The following is an 18,164-nucleotide window of genomic DNA, read 5'->3' on the forward strand; positions in this document are numbered from 1 at the left end:
CGTGTCAATAATAAAAGGACACGATGGCTGAAGTAGATAATTGGATGGGTAAGTCGTATGTTTAATAAACTTTGATACTGTTGTGAAAAAGTAAAAATTTATAGTAAAAAGTAAAAATTCCAAAAACTTAAAATATATCAAACACTAAACTTTATAATTCTTCGCTCTAAAATTGTGTATTTTCTTCACAAATATTGAGGTCTATTTATAGACCATCAATTGAGAAATGTCCAAGAAATAAATATGTCATCCATTACATATTCAAAAATTAAAAATATCATCACATCACCATCACAATAATTTTCAATCTAATTTTAATATATAATTTACAATACTCCCCCTTGTGATGATGATCGTGATATGATGACTGTCTTTATTACTTGTTTATGCTGCCTCGTTAAAAACCTTACTAGGAAAAACCCAGTGGGATAAAAACCATAGCAAGGAAAAAAGAGTGCAGCCACGTAAACTCCCCCTCATGTTAATATGAGTGATTCTTCACATATTCCGTAGATTGCGCATCCCAATGTTGTATATATGCTTTCTGAATATCGTCGTGGGAAGTGCCTTTGTGAAGAGATCTGATGAGTTCTCACTTGATTGAATGTAACAGATATCAATATCTTTATTCTTCTCAAGCTCTTGAGTGTAGGCAAAGAATTTTGGGGGGATATGTTTTGTTCTGTCACTTTTGATGTATCCTTCTTTCATTTGAGAAATACATGCAGCATTGTCTTCATATAACGTCACAGGCTTCTTGTCTACTGATAATCCACAAGAAGTTTGGATATGTTGTGTCATTGATTTTAACCATACACATTCACGACTTGCTTCATGTAATGCAATAATCTCGGCGTGATTTGATGAAGTTGTTACGAGTGTTTGTTTCTGTGAACGCCAAGAAATTGCGGTGCCTCCACGAGTAAATACATATCCGGTTTGGGAACGTGCCTTATGTGGATCAGATAAATATCCAGCATCAGCATAACCAATGATACTTTGATTGGTGTCTTTTGAGTACAAAAGTCCCAAATCTGTCGTTCCTCGTAGATAACGGAATATATGTTTAATTCCGTTCCAGTGCCTTTTTGTTGGATATGAACTGAATCTTGCCAATAAATTTATAGCAAAAGATATATCAGGTCTAGTGCAATTTGCAAGATACATAAGGGCACCAATGGCACTTAGATATGGTACTTCAGGACCAAGAATAACTTCATCACCTTCACATGGACGAAATGGATCTTTTTCTATGTTTAATGATCTTACAACCATTGGAGTACTTAATGGATTTGATTTATCCATATTAAAACGTTTAAGGATCTTTTCTGTATAATTTGCCTTGTGAACAAAAATTCCACATTCTTTTTGTTCAATTTGCAAACCCAGACAATACTTGGTTTTTTCAAGATCCTTCATTTCGAATTCTTCTTTCAAGTACATCATAACTTCTTGAATTTCTTTATTTGTTCCAATGATATTTAAATCATCAACATATACAGCAATAATTACACATCCGGATGTTGTTTTCTTGATGAAAACACAACGGCATATTGGATCATTTACATATCCCTTTTTCATCAAGTGCTCACTTAGTCGATTATACCACATTCGGCCGGATTGTTTTAACCCATATAATGATCTTTGCAATTTTACAGAATAAAATTCTCTGGGTTTTGAACTTTGTGCTTCAGACATCTTAAATCCTTCAGGGATTTTCATGTATATATCACTATCAAGTGATCCGTATAAGTATGCTGTAACAACATCCATAAGACACATTTCCAAATTTTCAGACACTGCCAAACTAATCAAATATCGAAACGTAATTGCATCCATAACAGGAGAATACGTTTCTTCATAATCAATTCCAGACCTTTGAGAAAAACCTTGTGCAACAAGTCTAGATTTATATCTGACTATTTCATTTTTCTCATTTCTTTTTCGAATAAAAACCCATTTGTATCCAACAGGTTTTACACCTTCAGGTGTGAGGACTATAGGTCCAAAAACATTACGTTTATTCAGCGAATCCAATTCAACCTGGATGACATCTTTCCATTTGGCCCAATCATGACGAGTTTTACATTCACCAAAAGATTTTGGTTCATGATCCTCATTTTCATTTATGATGTCACAAGCCACATTATAAGAAAATATCTCATCAATATTTTCTATGTCTTTTCGGTTCCATATTTTTCCAGTATTAATATAATTGATAGAGATTTCACGATTCTCGTCAGTTTGTGGTTCTGACAGAACATTTTCATCATCAGGCGTTTCTTCTGGAACACCATTTTCTATTTTATGATCATCGTGTTTCTCTATGCCTTTTTTTTTCCGAGGATTTTTATCCTTGGAACCGACTGGCCTTCCACGCTTCAAGCGTTTTATGACATCATGAGTGTCTTCAATTTGTTTCTTTGGAATTTCAATTCGAGCAGGGGCATTTACAGCATGTATATATGATTTTGTTACCCCTTTTGTGTCTGCAAATGCATCTGGCATTTGATTTGCAATTCTTTGCAAGTGCACAATTTGCTGTACATCTTTCTCACATTGTTTGGTCCTTGGATCCAAATGTAACAATGATGGTACATACCATGTGATTTCTTTTTCGATGTGTTTCTTTTCTCCCCCTAACATTGGAAAGATTTCTTCATTAAAATGACAATCAGCAAAACGTGTTGTAAACACATCGCCTGTCTGAGGCTCAAGATATCGAATGATTGATGGGCTATCATAACCGATATAAATACCGATTTTTCTTTGAGGACCCATTTTTGATCGTTGAGGTGGTGCAATAGGCACATACACCATACATCCAAAAATTCTCAAATGAGAAATATTTGGTTCTTTACCAAATGCAAGCTGCAATGGGGAGAATTTATGATATGCACTTGGTCTGATGCGAATTAATGCCGCAGCATGTAAAATTGCATGTCCCCATATAGAAATAGGGAGCTTTGTTCTCATAATCATTGGTCTAGCAATCAGTTGTAGACGTTTAATCAATGATTCAGCTAATCCATTCTGTGTATGAACATGAGCAACATGATGTTCAACAGTAATTCCCATTGACATACAATAGTCATTGAATGTTTGGGAAGTAAATTCTCCAGCATTATCAAGTCTTATTTTCTTGATTGTATAATCGGGAAATTGATTCCGCAATTTTATTATTTGAGCCATTAATCTTGCAAATGCCACATTTCGAGTTGACAATAAGCATACATGTGACCATCTGCTGGAGGCATCGATCAATACCATAAAATATCGAAATGGTCCACATGGTGGATGAATTGGCCCACAAATATCACCCTGAATACGTTCAAGAAATATGGGTGATTCTGTTTGGATTTTAGCTGGCGATGGTCTTATAATAAGTTTTCCAAGAGAACATGCTTTACATTGAAACTTATTATTCTGAAAGATCTTCTGGTCTTTCAATGGATGACCATGCGTATTTTCAATAATTCTTCGCATCATTATTGAACCAGGATGTCCCAATCGATCATGCCAATTGGTTAATATTGAAGAACTATTAACCACCATATTTGATTCGATTGGCCTTATATGTGTATAATGCAATCCAGAAGGAAGCATTGATAATTTTTCAACCACATATTTCTTTCCTGATTTATATGTGGTAAGACACATATATTTCTGATTTCCATCAGTTATCGTCTCAGTATCATATCCATGAGAATATATGTCAGTAAAACTCAACAAATTTCTTTTCGATTCTGGTGAATACAAAGCATCATTTATCAAAAATTTTGTACCATTAGGTACAAAAAATGTGCTTTTCCACAACCCTCAATCAAGTCTACAGGACCTGATATTGTATTCACCATTGTTTTTGTTGGTTTTATTTCCAAGAAATATCTTTCATCTCGCAGAATAGTGTGCGTTGTACCACTATCCGGTATGCAAATTTCCATGATATTATTTCCATGTTTGCTCATAGCATTTTCCATATCAAACTTTTTCTTGTGTTTGTGAGCTTCGAAAAATTTTCTTGTATTCCCTTGAAGGGCTCACGGAACTACACTTGTCCTGGAGCAGATTAAGAGAGGATCCATTACAACACCTGGGAGATTTGCCCAATCTGTTATACCTAGTCTTGAGTATGCTTTCATATGAAGGTGAAGAATTAATTTTCAAGGACAGAAAATTTCAGAAACTCAAGACTCTGCGTCTTCGGGAACTAAGAAGATTGACAAGTGTGAGAGTGGAGAAGGGTTGCATGCCTCATCTGGTAAAAATGACACTTTGGGATTGTAAACTAATGGAGGAGTTGCCAGAGGGCATCGACCATCTAACCAATCTCAAGGATGTGTTGCTCATTGAAATGTCGGAGAAATTCATTAGGAGAGTTGCCATGCAGAAACGTGCAGGAGGGCTTGCGCATTATTTGGGGAACTCTTTATTTCAACCTACCTTTATATATAAATGGACACGATGGCTGCCGTAGATAATTTAAGATCATTTCAACCTACCTTTATATATAAAACCTACCTGTATAAAAAGTGTCTTTATTGTTCATCCAACTGTGAAAATTAATCAATATATGTGGGGTCTGGATAAATCTCTAGATATTGTTTGGGGAACTCTTAGGTAAGATCTTATTTACCCATAATTGGATGGGTAAGTCGTATGTTTAATACACTTTGATCCCATTATTAATGTCATTATTTGAATAATAAAGACTTGTAATTAATGTGTCTATCATGATATATATATATATATATATATATATATATATATATATATATATATATATATATATATATATATATACTAGGAAAGTGCACGTGCGATGCAGCACGTGATAAACCTAAAATTATATGTATGTTTATTAATATATATAATAAACATTAAAGATATATGATGGACAATGGTCATAGACATTATTTTCAAATTAAACAAAAGTATATAACACCAATAACTTAAAAATCATAATGTTCATTATGGGTACTTTGTTAAGTTTCAAAATTAAAAATAAGGGAAATAAACTCAAAAACTGAAGTACGAAAAATTTACAATTTTATCCTTGTAAGTTAAGCATATTTTGGCTTTGTGTTATGTGGATTGTCAAAATATAGTTTATATCCGATAACTTCTAGTTTTTTTTCCTTTTTTCTATAGAATTTTTTTTTCCTTTTTTCTACAGAATATGGTTTATTTGAAACCGGTGGTTTTCTACATTCCATGTGTGTTGAAATAAAATTTATATTACACACATTAAAATTCATCTAGGTGAAAAAAAGAGGAAAGTAAAGAAAAATTATCATCAAAACATCAATATAGGAGGGAAAAAGTTTTTTGTTTCCCTTATTTTTATTTGGGAAATTGCATTATAATCCCTAAAAATAGTCACTTCGTGATTTCGGCCTTCTATATTGTAAGATTTCAGTTTTAGTCTTTTGTTTTTTTGTGTGTGGCAATTTTAGCCATTTTCTCGAATGTGACGCTAATGCATCATCAATGGACTAAAATAGCTAAAAATTTCGCACAAGACTAAAATTAAAATATGAAAACATGGAGGACCAAAATCACAAAGTAAAAAAATCAATGTACTCTAGGTAAATTTTTTTAATGTGTAACATAAACTTTATTTTTATCACGTTAGACACGTAAAAGAGCATCATTGTCAAATAAGCAATCTCTAGTGTATTTAGTGATTTCGAGTAACAAAAAAGTCAAAAAAAAAAAACAATTTACAGGATGGAATCCAAAATTTAACAAGTTATATGAAAACAAAAAAACAAAATAACCCAACTTATAGGAAAATTACACTTCTCCCTAAAATATATTATGCTTATATAAGAAATATGTTGTATAATAATTTTTTTTAACAAAATATCACCTTTAGTCTAAAGTTCTTGCTCCATTTTAATTACATAGCATAGATAATGACATAATTTTCTATTTGAATGAAAAACACTCGCAAAAATGATGTAATTAAAATAAATGTACATAATAATTTAAAAATTATTTATATAAGTACTTGACATAAATATTAGGTGAATCTAAATGACAATTCAAGAGCGGTTAATTAATAGATTAAAAAAACTATTGTGATAAAAGGAAGTAGATAGACATTATTTGAGAGAGACAAAAATATTCAAAGAATTTATAATTAAGAAAGTTTAATAAAATAAGTTTAGTTTCTCCTTGAAAAAAAATTACTGTGTCACATAATAATCATTATATGCACACGTAAATATTTCTAAAGTTAGTAAAAATTATATTTTATTTTTAAGTTAAAAAATTGTTGAATTTCTAAATTTTGGTGATAACAAAACAATATATCATTGTTTATGTCATTGTATTAACATGTATGTATATCAACAGCCAAATCATAACCAACTCAACCAATATACAGATATCAACGGATGAGTATTTCAACCCATATACAAAAATCAACTACTCTAAGAAACTCAAGAGATTTGAGTATATCAACCACTTTCAAGATATTAGACGACTTGATTACCTCAACCAGTCTTCAGAAATCAATCGATCTAAAGTCTACATCTACCGATCTCACATCTACCAACTGTCCTCAGAGACGTCAACAGCTTCTTAGATCCATATGCATTGATTAACGGAACTTTGACAAAATAACTTAAATGAAAAAGTACAAAGCATTTAATGAGCCGTCCGATGCATTTAATGAGCCTTATGAAGCATTTATGGTCATGAAGACAAATTGAATGAACATATTGGAAACTTGAAGCACACATATTCAAACTTCAGCAGCCATTGTTCCGTTTAAGAAGAAAAGTGTCTCCATTAAAGTATTTACCAGATGGGACCTATGATGCATACAACATTGAAAAATCAGATAGGACAAAATAATATCTGATCTTCAAGAGATCCTAAAAAGGTTACTCAAGTCCAGTTGCTGATTAAGGAGCACAAGTCAAGCACTACGGTTTTGGGAATATGAGTTTACGAGCTCAGCAACAAACACTATTATTGAAAGAAGTTTGATAAGAACTTAGAATCTTCTCTGTGAAAATCTAGGAGTGGGTTTCCTTCCCAAGTGGAAGAAGGGAAGATGTAGAAGGATTGAGCTTTCGAACATCCATAAAATCTAGTGTCATTATTTTAATCTTTATCACCTCGAGTGAGCTATTTTCCGCACTAAATTTAGTAGCTCATATTGAGTTAGGAAGCTAAGAAAATTAGTTGAGTGAAGTAATATTTACTCAAAATTTAGTATTTAAGGAAAATATTTTTAGAGTGAGTATTCACTCTCCCTCTACACACGCACTCGATCCCCAACAAAAATAGTAAATACATGACAAAAGATGCATATACATTTACATAATTCAATAACTAATTAAGAATATATACATACAAAAAAATATGCATAGTTTTTAAATATATATATATTATCACATCCAATAGAATAGTGCCACATCATTGATGGGCATGATAGGTGGGCACTTGAAAGAAACTCATATATATATATATATATATATATATTAGAACAAAGAAAATGATTTTTTTGTCCATAAACTTATTCATTTTTTTGGCTTTGCTCTATTAAAGTTCAGATTTTGATTTTGGTGCAGTAACTTAATTTTCGGTTGCTAATGTGACAACTTAACATATTAGCATTTTCCAGTCCCACACCAACATTTTCTGATGCTACATCAGGATTTTTCGGTGCCACATCATCCGTTGGACCAAAATAAAGGCGAAATTTAAAATTTAGTATACCAAAACAAAATTTTAAAAAGTTAATGGACCTAAACCTAAAAATGAATAAGTTAATGTACCAAAAAACTATTTTTCCTATTGGAACATGTATACGTTTAAAAATCAGAAATTATATTTCTCAATCCAGAGGAAATCAATAAAAGAAATTAAATTAAAAATAAAAAATTCGACCAATACACAAACCACCATTATAAATTCAAATAAAACACAAATAATGACAAACAATTATCAATTAAAATTATCTTATGAAACAAAAGTATCTTAGTAATGCAAAATAAAACCACAAAAAATATTCATTAAATTAAGCTCTTCTAGATTTTGGGTATCTTTCCTGGTTTTCTTTATAGAATTAAATATTACTGTTAGTTAATTTTATATCAGAATGAATATTTTGTAAATTAATATTCGATTTCATGCGAACACTAAAAATTTTTAATTTTAGTATGACATATCTTTGTTTTTTATGATACTTTTAGTCCTTTTTCCGACTTGGTACTGAAATTGAACAAATACAGTGCTGGTGAAGTGTTGAAGTGTACAATGTTACATTAATACTACCAATGAAATAGAGCAAAAATTGCCAAAAATAAAAATTTCAGGGCTAAAATTGAAATGTGATAATATAAATGACCTAAATTACAAAAATGACATAATTATAGGATAAAACTCGCAGTTCCTCAAACATAACACGTGCATAAAATTTAATGTTAAGAGAAATATCGTGCTCTTTAATTTTGATGTAAAATTTAATAGAAGACAGTTCAAAATTAATTAATTAAAATTAAAATAGATGTACGTAAAAATTTTAAATTAATATAATTACTCGATATAAAAATTAATTAAGCAAAAATACATGACAATACAAAAGAAGTTAATAGAACACAAACTCCTTGTAGCAAGTGATGAATACATTTTTATGATGAGAGAAAAAAATATTTTGGCTGAAAAAATATATTTGGAACAATCTTCATTCCAGAAATTTTAAAAAATAACTGTATTTTCTTTTAAAAATTATCTTATCATGGTACATATGTTCATGATTCAAAAGCTATTTCAAAAAATTACATTTTATATATATTCAATGAGGTCATAAATACACATATGTTAACATAATTTAATAATTTATACTAATATTTTACAAAAAAAGTTTTTGGGAAAAATATGTTACAAAATTAAGCTAATGTGATTAAGGTTTAATAAATGTTGTTGCATTTAAAGACAAATATTGATGAGACATTTCGAATTATTACATTCGAAATTAGATTATAAAATTTAGGGTTTGAATAAAATGTAAAAAATTAAAATAAAATAAAATTTTAAAATTTATTTTATATTAATATTTTTTAATGAACATTAATTTAGTTAAAATTAGCATGATATGTAATGAGTTAAATTTTAAATAAATCCGGTATTGATATGATTTCATATCTATTTTCAAAATCATTTACGCAATTCATGTTTCTTCCTACATAATTAATCATTTATGCAATTCACGTTTATTCCTACATAATTAATTATATATTAAACTATTTAAAAAAGAACAATCACTAGAACAAAAATGGTCATTAACAACGGTTAAAAGACAACGCTTTTTACAAAAAGCGTTGTTAAAAAAAAAAACACAACGCTTTTATGAGAAAGCGTTGTATTTATTATTTTAAATCCATAAAAGACAAAAAAAATTTTGTCATCCACAACGCTTTTTAAAAAGAGTTGTGGATGACAGTTTTTTTTATTTTTTAAATCTATAAATGATAACATTTATTCTGTCATTCACAACGCTTTTTAAAAAAGTTGTAAATGAGAGTTCTTTTTATTTCTTTTACAACGCTTTCTTTAAAATAATTTGAAAAAGCGTAAGAAGACTGCCTAAAGAAATAATTCTAATTAAATATACTACAGCTATCCGGCCACTCTCAAAGTCGATTGAACCCTAGATCCCCATCAAACCTCTCACAGTTTTCTCAACATTCGCCCTCGTCACATCCCAATCTTCAATTCGTCTGCTGCAGTTTTCAGCAAGCGGCCGAGTGATTCAGGCCACTACAATCAGTGTTCCGACGACGGCTAATCGCTGGAGTCTCTGCCGCTTCTTTGCTGAGTGTCGACGCCAATTTCGGCGTCATTATGAGCTTTCTTCTAAGCTTCTCTCCGGAGGAAGCTCGACGCGCTCTATCCTGTTCGAGGCTACAACCGAATATAGATACAATTCTGGGATTTGGTGAGTGAATTGCTTTTATTATTTTGGTGAATTTAGCTAACTTTCGATCCATTAATCTCTTCACTTTCCAACTCACGCTATTTGAATTTTTTTAAATCTTTTACAGTTAAAAAGCGGAACTTTGAATTGGAATCCTTAACAAATCTACATTTACGTTGTGAATTTGTTTTAAACTTTTGTAAGTGTTCTTGAACTTGTTCCAGTTAGTTTGAGTTTCTTTGAATCTATTTGGATTCCTTGCATATTTGTTTGTACTAGAAATGATTGTTCTAAATCCTGAATTAGCCATCAGTGCAGAACTTGAAGAGTTTGTGTGATAAATTTGTGATGACTCAAGATTGCATTCTGTGTTCATCTTATTTCATAAAATGAGTCTGAGAGAGTTTACTGAAACAGTATGGCCAGATGAATGCATTATATTCAACACCATCTATATACACGGATGCAAAACATGCTGCTAGTGAATCTTGGCCCCTGAAAATTGATGATTATTTCCCGTGAGCACTAACTAACATGTATTCCTATTTTTTTTATTCTGTTGTTTATATTATCTTGATCCAATATACTGTTACTGTTGGTTTGGAGCAGATATGCAAACAATGATAATTTGAAATCAGCACGCGTCTTATATATGCCAATATGCACATCTTAAATAATCAATAACGTGGTTTGTGATTGTAATGTGAGCTAACCTCCTACACGGCCTGCTTTCTTCTATGGTGATAATCGAGCAGCAGCGGTGATCAAGCAACTTTGAATCCATCGCTGCTGCCTGAACCGCCTCCCACGGCTTGTTTTCTTCTATGGTGATAATCGAGCTCGACTGACGGATCGAATGTATTATAAATTCTCATCAAAATTTTCTTCTTTGGATTTTGATTTGATCTGTGTTGCTGTTGTTTGCTGGTTCAATTTCCTTTGATTATATTTTGATTTTACATTTAATCAACTAATTTTCGTCTTTTTTGGGGTTCGATAATCGAAGCTTAGGCTTAATTTTACTATGCATGGGTTTTCATTTGAAGTTGAAAACGGAAGCAACAATATGATATCTTCAATTGTTTTATTATTGGCTTGTTTGTTGAATGATAATGTTTATCGAGAATCAAGTTCATGTTAAACATTAGCTATCTAGTATTCGGCCGATCGAGGGCGTTCCGATCTGAATTATATTTCCTGTCGTAACAATGATTTCATTGTTGTTGAATCTTGAATCTTGATTCAACAACTATACTGCCTATTTTAATCTTGCTCTGTAAAATCTTCATTCTTGTTCTATTGTTTCAATGCTATATTTTTATTCATTCATATAATTGAAGACAGTTCAAAATTGATTAATTAAAACAAAAATAGATGAACGTAAAAATTTTAAATTAATATAATTACTCGATATAAAAATTAATTAAGCAAAAATACTTGACAATACAAAAGAAGTTAATAGAACACAAACTCCTTGTAGCAAGTTAATACATTTTTATGATGAGAGAAAAATATATTTTGGCTAAAAAAATATATTTGGAACAATCTTCATTCCAGGAATTTTAAAAAATAACTGTATTTTTTTTTTAAAATTATCTTATCATGGTACATATGTTCATGATTCAAAAGCTATTTCAAAAAATTGCATTTTAGATATATTCAATGAGGTCATAAATACGCATATGTTAACCTAATTTAATAATTTATACTAACATTTTACAAAAAAAGTTTTTGGGAAAAATATGTTACAAAATTAAGCTAATGTGATTAAGGTTTAATAAATGTTGTTGCTTTTAAAAGACAATTGATGAGACATTTCCAATTATTACATTCTAAATAAAATTTTAAAATTTATTTTATATTAATATTTTTTAATGAAAATTAATTTAGTTAACATTAGCATGATATGTAATGAGTTAAATTTCAAATAAATCCGGTATTAATATGATTTCATATCTATTTTCAAAATCATTTACGCAATTCATGTTTCTTCCTACATAATTAATCATTTATGCTATTCATGTTTCTTCCTACATAATTAATTATATTAAACAATTTTAAAAAGAACAATTAGACATTATTTAATAATAATATTTAAATAATAGTAATAGTTATTATTAATAATTCAATCTAATTTGATAACAATTGTTTAAACATATGTATTTCCGTAGTAGTAAATATAATAATAATAGTAATAGTAAAACCATAATCAATGCAACAACAAATAATTAAATTAGTTTTATTAATTTGGTGAAAATGACATAAAATACCCCCTTGACTTTTCACATTACAAATTAAACAACAATTAAGAAAGGACAATTGAGATTTATATATAGATATTTATATATAGATTAGGTGGTATCTTTTCTTTTTATAGGTTTGCTTCCATTTTATTACTAGTTTCATAATTAATGGGATTTATGTACGTTTTCCCTCCATTGACATAAATAACATAATTAAATGGTTATGCCAATGAGAATTTTATTTCGGAAAAAGTAATTTGAGTTTTAAAATATAGTTATCTATCACCTATAAATTAAATAAATTTAATTTAAATTAGTGGTAAAGGGCCTAAAGGCTGAGGTGGTTAACTGAACCGATATCGAAAGCTATACTATCTCTCTCACGCAGACATGTACATATTACCAGCATTAGGAGTACTACGATGCATGTATATACATCGAATTTCAATTTAAAGTATAATTTAATTACAGTTATTTTTGTATATTTTATTTTTCATTACAAAAAAAGTCTAAGTCTTCACTTAACAGCATATATATAATAATAACAACAAAATAATACACGCAAGAGAATGCTTCAACTCCAGAGTACATTTCCTATATCACCTCGACCTACTTGTCCATCAAACGAATCAAAAAGGTGAAAACCAATGCAAAGTGTCATTGAACATGAGGAAATTTTCAACTTCAACACCACGGGCAGCGACGAAATACGATCCCACAACATTAATTAAATAACTCTCATGCATATCACGTAACAGAGATGGAAGCTGGGGTCATCAAATTTTCTCGAAAATCGTCTTAACCGACCAAATCAAACCATTTTATCCTAAAGTTTTAAATAAACCGCGATTTCATAAAAATTCTCAAATTGCACTGCAAATAATAGTGTGGTGGCAAATTTGTAGAAAAAACCGTCCGCTCATTTGATAATTTTTTTTTATTAATAACGACATATACATTAATTTTCATTTTATATTTAACTTAAATCTAAGTTAAAAAAACTAAGTTAATTAATTCCATTTTTATTAGTTTTTTACCTCCCTCAAATTCTCAAATCTTCTCATGTTTTGTAAAAATTATTTATGACTTTAACTCCGTGAACAAAAATAAATCTCATTTACTCCCTTGTTACACATTAAAAATAAAATGTGAGTAGAAATTAATTTTAGCCAATAAATGTGATTTTCTAATCAATCGCCCATTTCATGTTTTTATTAAAAAATTATTACATTTCTAACAAACGCTTAATCATGTCAATACATCCGCAAAGTCGTTAACCATTTTTTTTTTTTGGTTTATTCGATTCAATCAAAATTTTTAATTAAAAACCCAAGTGAATTACATAGATGTATTATTTTAAAGTGATGAAAGTGAAATTAAGGTTAGTAAAATTTCAATATATCCGCAAAATGTCGCTAATTGTTTTTCTTATTCAGTTCAATTTGAAATTTTTAATAATTCAAACCCCAACTGGATTATTTTTAACATAATTCCAGCAGATTAAAAAACAAACATATTTCCAGCTTGTTTTTAAAATTAAAGAAATACGATGCTACGTGCTAATTAAACATACTAAAAATTGATAATCCATAAATTTATAAACAGCTTAAAATTACTTCGCCTAATAAAACAAACATAATAATACATGAATACGAATGTATACATTGTGGTCTTCATTGTAAAATGCATTTGACAAAAATATTTGACAAATAAGTTTGCAATAAGAAAATTTAAAATCGCTTAATAAAAAAGTTAGTAAGGACGTGCAACGGTGCAAGAGCCGAACTATTTTATTTGAGTGGTGAATATAGAACAACATAATTGAATAACACTTACATTTGAGGATTTGAAATAATTTTGTTTTTGTTTAGAAAATAGCTTAAAATTGAAGTCCACGCACGATTAATTATATAATATATATTTTTTCAAAAAAAAAAATTATATAATATATATACTCAATGAATTTAATGAGGTAGGACACCAAGAGTTGACCCTGATGTTTTTAATTCGAGCAAATGGTCATTTTCTATTTTTATTCTACTTCCATACCGTAATTATTGATTTATTTTTAAACTTGCTTATGTGTACAAAATATAAGTCTACGGCATGATTAATTCAAGTAATCATTTTAATTTGTTTGGATCAAAACGATTAATAATCCCCTCAATGAATTTAATGAGCTAGGACACCAAGACAATTTGTTAGGGTAATAGCAAGTTTAATAATCTAACTAGTTGTATCTGTTCTGATCTTGCATATACAGTAAATAAGCTAAGTCGATTCACAAGTAATCCAAGTGAGGATCATTGGAAAACATAAATGAGAGTGCTTCGATATTTGAAATACGCTTCAAATTATGGAATAATGTGTAAAAAATATCATGCCGTCATAAAAGGATATTGTGATGCAAATTGGATTTCTGACACGAAAGACTCCAAGTTTACTTGTGGATATGTGTTCACAATTGGTGGAGGAGCGGTGTCATGGAGATCCTTGAAACAAACATGTATAGCTCGGCCGACTATGAAATCCGAGTTCATTGCTTTAGATAAAGCTGGGGAAGAAGCCGAATGACTTCGAAACTTTTTAGAAGATATTCTTTGTTGGAATAAACCGGTGTCTTTCATTACAATTCATTGTGACAGTCAATCAGCAATAGGAAGAACACAAAATAGTATGTACAATGGTAAATCTCGACAAATTCGTCGGAGACACAATACCATAAGACAATTGATCTCAAACGGGGTTATTTCGGTTGATTATGTAAATTCAAACGAAAACCTTGCGGATCCGCTTACAAAGAGTATAAATAAAGATCAAATATACAAACTGCTAAGAGAAATGAGCTTAAAATCCACAAAATAAAATATTTATAGCGGTAACCCAACCTTAAGAATTGGAGATCCCAAAACCTTGGTTCAATGAGACAACTAAGTATTAGTTTGAGTGCTTAGAATCTTTACTCACTCATTTCTAAAACATCCAAGTAAATAATACTTGCAACATGTGGTGAGATTAAGTTTTCTTTTAATGATTCCTATACCTATAAGGTAGAGTAACACATGATACTCTTGATAGGAGATCACCTATATAAGTGCAAAGTATTGGTCGCTTTGATTTAAACGCTTATGAATCTAAGATATGAGTATTTGTTTAAGGGAGATGAGTTGTGCATTCCTAGATCTTCTATTCGTGGATTACTCATGGCAGGGGTTTAATGGGACACTTCAGTGTGACTAAAACTTATGAAATATTGCATGAACATTTTTATTAACCTCGCATGAAGCATTATGTTGAGAAAATATGTGATATATGTGTGACTTGTAAGAGGACAAAATTTATATCCCAACCGCATGGTTTGTATACCCCACTTATAGTACCTAGTAAACCTTGGGTGGACATTTTTATGGATTTTGTTCTTGGTTACCGAGGTCTAAAAAGGGGAGTGATTCTATTTATGTTGTGGTAGATAGATTTTCAAAAATGACACATTTCATTGTTTGTCATAGATCTGATGATGCTTCGCATGTTGCTGATTTATCATTTAGTGAAATTGTTAGATTGCATGGCATGCCTAGGAGTATTGTTTCTGAAAAAAATACTCGTTTCTTAAACTATTTTTGAAAAATATTAAAGCATGTTCAAGGGGCGAGGCAGCCCCACGCTCACTTGCTCTCCTCACCCCACGAGGAAGCCCCATTCGCTGATTTATACGAATCCTTGCAATATTCAGCTTGGCTTCGGTTGCCTCCAGAAGTTAAACATAGAGAAGAAGTATTTTTCATTCTTTTTTGTAGACACGGGACTGAATTTGAAATATTTTATGACTTCGAAAATCGAAATATATAATGAAATATTTATAAGAAAGATTTCGCAAAAAAAATAAAATAAAATAATAAAAAATTGATAAATCTTTTTTCTTTATTACTTTGACTACTCATAGTCTGACTCTATTATTTTCAAAATTTTAAGATTCATAATTTTAAATTAACATTCAAAATGATAATAATAATAATAATAATAATATGCATGGTTATAATCACAGATCATATAAATAAATATTTTTATAACACACACCGTTTTTCTTAAAAAATAATAATTAATTAACTATCTATTTTTATCAAAGGCCTTACTTTTCATCCAATACCATTACTTTACATACACAAGTATGAGAAATTAAAAAAACAAAAAACTTATACATAGTTAATTTGTTAAATGACAAATTACAAATACATCTAATTTACTTAAAAAAAATTTAGATATTTTAATACATTCTAATGTTTTTAAAATAAATTTCTGGAAATATGATTTTCTAAAACAATATCATCTCCAAAATTATGAATATCAAATTATATTAGTAATTATATATGCAATGATATTTTAAATTATTAAATTCTAAAAATAATAAACAATGTTATTAGCCAATAAAAAGTGAGTAATATTATGTTGATATAATTATATATTAATTAAGTTTGTATAATTATTATTTAAAATTTTGTTCTTCTTCGTATCTATACAAAAATATAAAGGTTTAAAAAATATATTTTTTAATTCTAATCTGTTGAATCCGACATTTTGGTGATAACAAACAACAACTCATTGTATAGGAATGTGCTGCCAATCTTTTGTATTTCAGGAATCTACTACAACTCCTACCGCAACCGTCTAAACCCTTCAAGTTATCTACCGGAAGCTTGTCAACCGCCTTTGTCTCTCGACCGGTTGCAGTCACAAGCCTATCGACTGGTTATTCAAACCAGCAGAGGATAAATCTATCTACCGGTAGAATGCCAACTGTTTATCAAGATATCTCAAGACAAATACTTGAGACAAGACGTTCATTGCAAGATCTTTTATCAAAAGCAGAACCGACGTATCAGAAGATCTGTTGACTCTTGCATCGAGAGATAAACCGGCGTATCAGAAGATCTGTTGACTCTTGCATCGAGACAACAGGTTGCACTAAAATGGCAAAAACGCAGAATGGCTACAGATAAAGCATTCGACCGTTTATACCAGTTTTGAACCCTGGAAGTTGTCTGCATGTAAAGAAGTGTACGATCTTCATGCAGAATCATCAATGCATTTATGAAGCATTAAATGTGCATTCAATGCAGCATCAGAACGTTCAAAAATAAAGACGTTGTTGATTGACCTATATAAAGGAAAGATTGCTCAAGAAGTGACAAGAAGACAAGCAACACGAAAAATCTCAATCAACTCAATCACTTGAATACTATCAGAAGTCCTCATCTGATATACTGAAGCAATACTTGAGCACACTTACAAGATCATTCACTTGCTGCTCAAATAAACCCTCGCCTACAGTTTACATATCTGATCTTCAAGGATCATCCTAGGGTTTCCAAGCCTCTCGACCGCTCTGCAGTTTGAGAAGCTCAACCGGACTGTATTCATTATTGAAGAGACTTGAAGCTACTCTGAAAGCTTCCACCAGTCTGATAAGAACTGAGAATCTTATCTGTGTAAATCTAGGAGTTTCGGATTAGGCATTGGATAAGTCCTAAGTCTGAAGTGGGTGTATTGTAAGACGTTGTAATAACCAAAGTCTTCTAGTGAATTTCTTCCTAAGTGGAAGAAGGGGAGACGTAGAAGGATTAAACCTTCGAACTTCCATAAATCGTGCCTTAGTCTTTACTGCATATTTATCTTATATATTGCTCATACATCGTGTTATAACTTGCCTTTGCATCACTAAAACCTCTGAACTATTTCCGCACTATTTAAGTTGTTCAAACCGTTTTAGAAGTTGAGAAAACAGATTAAGTGAACTAAACTTCACTTGATCATTTTGAAAAGAAAGAAAATAAGTTTCAGAGTGTATTCACCCCCCCCCCTCTACCCTCTGAACCGATCCCAACAAGTGGTATCAGAGCGGGTTCCTTTCTCAACTGCTGATCTAAAGTTTTAAAATCATGACTTCTTTCAACAAAATTCCTATGTTTTCTAAAGAAGATTATGATGAC

Source organism: Henckelia pumila, chromosome 3, assembly GCF_033568475.1.
Source record: "Henckelia pumila isolate YLH828 chromosome 3, ASM3356847v2, whole genome shotgun sequence".
Taxonomy (NCBI): domain Eukaryota; kingdom Viridiplantae; phylum Streptophyta; class Magnoliopsida; order Lamiales; family Gesneriaceae; genus Henckelia; species Henckelia pumila.